Genomic DNA, 6,863 nt, shown 5'->3' on the forward strand with positions numbered 1-6,863 from the left:
ATTATTATTATTATTATTATTATTAATATTAATATTTTATTTTTGGCAAGACGGTGCCTCGGGGTGTAACGGCATCCTCCTGCCCCAGACCCTCAGTTTGGTGACTGTCTACTCAATGTCCCATTTGACCTTGTGGTGGCTTCGACACTGGCTGAATGCACATCTGACACACTCCCTTCCTTTGTGGTGCAATCCTGTGGAAGTCATTTCATTTACTGGGCTTTCAACTTCAGCCAGTGTGGGGGTTGGGGGAGTAAGTCTGTGTTTAATCAGCCTGCCACAAAGCATTCCCCTAAACAAAATCAACCATGATGACCAGTGGTGGGAAAAAGACTTCTGAACAGAAGATTGAATTGAACAAATAAATGGGCTTGTCAATTTTTCATTTTTTATTTATCATCTTGGCACATCTGCTCTCGGCACTCCAAATTATTGCAGCAAACAACAAATGCGTATTAACTCGTAGCTTGGTCTGAACTATGAAAGTATCGTTTGAAAGTGTGACATTCAAAACTGGAGTTCAGATCTTTTGAAGGAGGGTTTTGTGAAAGCTCTTGATAGTCCATTGAACAACCTCAATTTTACAATATTCAGGTATTTACATAGAAGCCTGTGTCTTTTTTGATGTGTGCACAAATAGCAGCATATAGTTGCTGTACTGATGCAGCCTGCAGCATCTCTAGCTGGAATATTATATTATACCTGTCCGAATATTTCTGTGTTGTGCAGCCGGAAGACGAACACTATCAGAGGAAGAGTTTCCAGTGGAAAGTGATCTCTTGTTTTTGAGGCAGAAGCCTCCTCTGTGAGTCCCAATGCATGTGGCAGCAGCGACACCAGCCATCCCTCTGAAACCACATCCAACAGCTGATCCAGATCATTGCCTGATCTTTCTGTCGGTTCCACTTCTGGAGTGACAAACACAATTTGTTTCCACGGCCATTCCACCAGTAAGCCACCTCACTACGGTAGAAGTCATAGAAACATTGCAATGTCAAGCCAAGTGTCTCATTAATAGGTAAAGGTGGCTGTTAATGAGACACTTGGCTTGCCATACAGAGCCACCTTCGTCTCACTCCAGAACTCCTGGAGCAAACATCAAATCAGCTGCATTTCGCCGCGCTGCCCAGATGAAATGCAGCTGATTTAACCATTAAAGTGCATTTAGTAAGGAAAAGTTCAACTGAGGCACACCTTTGCTATAACTTCAAGCAAACAAATAATTGTTTTTTAGTGTTAATCTTGTTAAATTCTGTGCCGCCAATCGATTTTTGGCACAACACCGGCCCACGTTTCCAGGTTGTCAGCGGTGACACATAATAGATGCGACTCATGTGACGATGTGACATATTTATGCTTTTTCCCACTTTATTAGACATTTCTGAACTGATGCAACTTATATGGCGGTGCAACGTGTATGGCAGCAAATACGGTATATAGACGCTCTTGTTTCTTCTGCCATCATCTATCCTTGTTTACTCTTGATTTCTGGGTTACCTGTGGCTGTGCATCTTCTGGTTAGTTATACTTGTTTTTATGCTACACAAAGTGATTGAAAGGTGCTAATGTTTGAGGCATGATTGTCTCCTTTCATGTGCCATGACTGGTGTGAGGAGTCACCTTTTGTTAGGGCATGCTAATCTCCTCTGCTCAGGTGGTATGAATCATCCATCCATCTTTACCCGCTTCTTCCTTTCCATGTCGCAGAGGTTGCTGGTGCCCATGTCCAGCAGTCACTTTGAGAGGCAGGTTGCATCCGGAACAAGTCGCGAGTTAATCACGGGGTCACATACAGCCAAACAGATTGAACAGGATTGAAGGAAGTTTATTATTTTACATCGGCCCCATAGAAGAGAATCAGAGCATGACCCACTGTCCTCAGAGTGACTTCCCTTCTTATAAACCTGTTTTTAGTCCCCTTGAAATCTAAGTAGTTGTCAGGTATGTCTGATAGCTCATGCTCACTTAAAGTACAGTAAATCAATGATCACACTCCAAGAGCAACCATATACCATGCCTTTGTATTTCATAGGTACTTACAGTTTATTCTTTGCCTCATATGAAGTTTATTCATCAGCTGAGGTGAAACTCCACCGGAAACAGGCTGTAAAGTGTCACTCATGGTTACCCAGAGTGGTGTTGTCTTAGCCAATGTAACCTGGTGAAAGTGACTGAAGGAGATAGGAAACCATCAATATGCTCCCTGTGTAAATTGAAGAAGGTCATGATTTATGGCTACCGGCTGCCGGGTACATACATGCTGAATCTACTGCCCCCCCCCCCCACCCCACCCCACCCCACTATCCCCGCTGTCGCTTGTCTCAAGGACAGGTTCTTTTCTCCACAGCTCATCCCCACCACTGTGCAGCCGCCAGTGGCACTCTTGTGATGGACAGCCCTAAAACTGGATGATGTTTTTTATTTTTTTTAAATGAGCTGAGCGCCATCTACGGGCTGCAACAAAGACTGAGGGAAGACGAACACGAATGACAGCAGGGATTCTCTACTAGCAACATTTAGATACCCCCCGCACCCCACCACCACCACACACATAATCAGTTATGTCTGTCTCTCAGCTATTTTTTTTTTTCCTGGAGTCTCAGACATAGATGGGACAGCTGTGGGTGTCTGAGGCCCCGTAACAGCTGCAACACCCCCATGGCACTGCATCTGTTCAACTCTCACAACCTGAAATCTCAACTAAAGCAAGCTACAGTACACAATGTGGTTTCTAAATGGTTTAAACTAGCAGATGGAAATCATTTGCTTGTGTGTTAGGCCTGGAAATGGACTTGCCAGTATATTGCTGGCTTAAATATGCAGCTTAAAAATGGGCCACATGAGAAAAATCAGGACTCAGCCGTGAATTCATTCCAGCCGGCTGATAAACACCACAAACTCTTCACTGAGCCCTAAAATTTATTATTTATTTGTATGATTTATTGCATCTTGGTCCCTCTGACGTTGTTGCGCTGCCATTGGAGGGAGCCAGACGTGGCTCATTAGCATTTGACCTCCACATTATGCGTTGTTTACCTGTCTCTCCTCACCTCTACATCTTCTCAGACTAAATAAGGGCTTTCACGGAAGCCTCTGACTGCGACACAGTTTTGCTACACGGTGGTACGGGTAAGCGCCGCATTTGCATTGCAAGATTTCTTAAACAACTTGAGTTGTTGAATGGTGGCGCTCCTCGTCCTCCTCAGGGATGCGGCCACTCCTGGATGCTGTCGTCTCGGCTCTGGAGTCCTGTCAGCTGCTAAAATCCCCTGAGATAATAAAAAGAAATATGGACAATAGTTAGCTCTCTTCGTGAGAAGGAAAGAAGCTGTTATGTCTGGATAATAGGTTGTTTACTAATTGCTTTTGTGCAAACTATAATTTCCTTTCCAAGTTGTTTCTTTCATAATACATGTAGTATGTAGCAGTGCTGTATAAAGTACCTCAAAGTGATACTTCAGTGAAAGTACAAGTATCTTACCATAAAATTATTTTGGTAAAAGTTAAAGTTTCCTTTCATATTATTACTTGAGTAAAAGTCTTAAAGTACGTGACATTTAATGTACTTAAGTACCAAAAGTAAATTTCTCATATAAAATATCCTTAAAGTAAGAGTATTAAGTAAAAGTGGATGGTTAGAATTTCCAAAACAACATTTATTGGGTGCAATATCCAATGACAAAAACTTGGGTAGTTTGACCTGAACAATGAAAGATTGATCTTTAAAAAGTCTGATTCTAATTAAATATATTCATTCAACCTTTATTAACAAAGTGGTTAGAAAGCTCACATTGTTGTGTTGGTTTGTTTACTGAGCTCGGTTCTGTTTGGTAATGACTTGTTTCTTTCTGAATGTAATAGTTCCTATGCTCTTGAATGCACCGTGGCTGTTCTGATGCTGGTGAACGCACCGCTCTGTGTAAAGTGCAGAGCTCAGTTGCAGTTTTTTTTTTTTCTCCCCTGACACGGACGGAGCATTGTTGTTCAAGCTTGTTTTCGCTTTACTGGTTTACCCTAGTGTGTAAATACCAGAAGAAACACAGCAAATAAATCACCCTCAACTGAATATCTGTCTCTGGGTTCTTTAATGGGAAGACTAGTGGCCCGACAACTTAACCTTACTGCACTAACCAGTTAATGTCCTGGAGAACACCAAACCTCTCCTTTTTAGCAGCTACTGTCATTTTCACACCTATCAGGAATTTACAGTGGCTCCACTGTGAGTCAACAAAGACCTGTTGTAACGATTGATATCTGCATCTAGCTTGTTCACAGCGGAAACCACAGTTTTCACACAAGTGGTGGGGAAGGGGCTGGGTTTGTGATTGGGAGTGTCAGCGAGGGAGAGAGAAGGGGCCGTGTGAAGTCACAGACTGGGCGAACAAATAGGTCTTGCCCAGTCAGATTTCTTCTAATTTTATATTGTAGGGACGAGTAACTAAGATGGTTAAGGGAAATGAAGTGGAGTAAAAGTGAAAGTCGCTAGAAATGTAATAAGCGAAATAAAGATACATCAAAATTCTACTTAAGTACAGTAACAAAGTATTTCTACTTTGTTACATTATAACACTGCTATATAGTTATAGATTGAACAATTTGTGGTGCTTTTTTGTGCTATGACTACAGAGTGGTGAACTTATTCTGATATATTTCAAAATCAAATGAAATTAAAAAAAGCATTTAATGCTAGAAGAAAAACCTCATTACAAGTGCACTCACATTTTATTAAATATTACCATTTCACATTTTATGGGCAAGCAGATCATGCATATAGTTTGTGTAGCGAAATCTCAACAAGTATCAGCAGATTGGCAACCATCTACAAAAACATAAACAATCCACGCAAATGCACACATTATATTAGCAGATCGGCGGGCGTGGCAGGTAGCTGTCTCCGCTGTAGTTTATTGCACAACAAGAAACGGCTCTCTAATTTATTTCTCGCCTGTCCATACAAGAGTGATCATGAAGCCCCATTCATTTCACAGAACACAATTTTCATATTTAATGAGCATGACTCCAATACAATTAGAGTAATTAGTCAAAACTCACTCACGGCCGATAGAGCTCACCACCATTATTAGTGGATCTTATTAATGATGTTGCACATGTGGTGCTCGCAGGGTAATTGAGGGCATGTGTGTGCATGAGAACTGGATACTGGGGAGATTGGAAAGCAGCGCTGGCGCCTGTTTTCTGCCTGTGTGGGACTTTTATGTTAAATGAATGACGGTTGGAGTAAATGTAGCTAACTTGTAAAAGTCACCAAATATCAGATACTGCCTGCATTACACCGCATATTTCTTTAAAACTGATGTTTTCTGCTGTACATGCCATCCACATGCAAACTGACTTTTTGGTGAAAGAAACAAATTTTTTTTTTTAAACAAGGTGATTCCTTAAAACTGTTTTTAGTGGATCTATGTAGGAGATGCAAAGCTTTTCCAAAAGAGTGATGCAGCAGCCGGTTGTTTTTAATGCCATCTATCAGTTTGTGTCCTAGAAACCTAAAAAACATGAAGATGTTTTTACCAGGTTTTCTGGGTCTGGATCACTCAACCGTGATCCTGTCACCATTTTGTTTTGATCTCATGGTTAAAAACTATTGACAAGTAATAAAATCTAGACATCAGACAGGAACCCAGAAGTTGAAGTCAGAGCAGGGCCTGCTTCTTGGTAGGATGGTCCCTGTCAGGGGCGTGGCTATGGATGGGCTCGGCCTCCACTTTATGCCAATGTCCACCCAAATAAATCACAAAATCGTACTAAATAATTAAACAGTACTTTGCTGAGTTAGAGCCTAATTTTAGAACTTTGTAATGGCTGTGAACTGTCTGTACATTGCAGATATGAAAATTTGATTTTAGCATTTTATGTAGTCTGTGTCTGAAGTGATTGTTTATATTTTAAGTACAGGTAAATAATTAAATAGTAGACTGGTTTATTTATAAGGCCTGCAGAGGTACAATTCATCTCTACAATGGGAACAATACACATACATACACAAACACACACACACACACACTATAGGGACTTTGCATTGATTTCCATTCATTTTTCATTCATTTCTATAGTTTAACCCTGACCCTTACCCTAAACCTAACCCATCCTCAATTCATACCATAGTCCTAAACCTAACCCCTAACGCACCAATGGCACTTCTTCTTATGGGGCCCGCCCGAGTTTTGGGCCACATTCAACCTTTATTAATACAGGTTAATCTCATTGAGCCTCGGGGACTCATTTACAAGAGAGACCTGAAGAAGACCCATAAGAAGCAGTTGGTCCTCACAATGCAGTATAAGTTGGAAAAATTGGCCTGACAAAGTAACAAATACAAACACACACACAAATTCATGGTATATTTTATAAGGTAAAAAAAAAACACCTCAGTGTTCTTTTAGGTATTGACTTATTAACATGAACTTGCCAGCTGGCACCATCATCCCAAAACCACTGATACCAAACCATTATATTATCATTCACAATGACCTATGAGTAATAAAAGGATTATAAATCTTATTAATATGATGAAATAATAGAGCATGGTATCCTGATGCATGCTCAATAACCCAGATAGAAAAATATAAAAAAGTTAAGTCTGGTCCTCTGGACATTCAAAAAACAAAAAAAGTAGAAACGTTTCATCTTTCATCCGAAAGACTTATTCAGTCTGAGGTGCAGGTGCAGGTGTATTCAGCTCAGTCTTATAAATGGCACCTTCTCAGAGTGGATCAACCAGTTTGCTCAGTTTGCTGCTGACAACCAAAACCAGCTGATCACATGATCAAGAAGGACCATCAATCTAATAATGGATCATTAGCACACTGATGGCTGTTTGCCATACAAATATACATATATAT

The 6,863-nt window shown here is 40.7% G+C and overlaps 1 protein-coding gene across 1 annotated transcript in view; it reads left to right on the forward strand.

Annotated features, from left to right (window-relative positions):
* The window catches only part of esrrgb (estrogen-related receptor gamma b), a 64,879-nt gene that overhangs the window by 38,661 nt on the left and 19,355 nt on the right, over positions 1–6,863 (forward strand). The window lies entirely within an intron of this gene.

Source organism: Nematolebias whitei, chromosome 12, assembly GCF_014905685.2.
Source record: "Nematolebias whitei isolate Nwh7 chromosome 12, NemWhi1, whole genome shotgun sequence".
Taxonomy (NCBI): domain Eukaryota; kingdom Metazoa; phylum Chordata; class Actinopteri; order Cyprinodontiformes; family Rivulidae; genus Nematolebias; species Nematolebias whitei.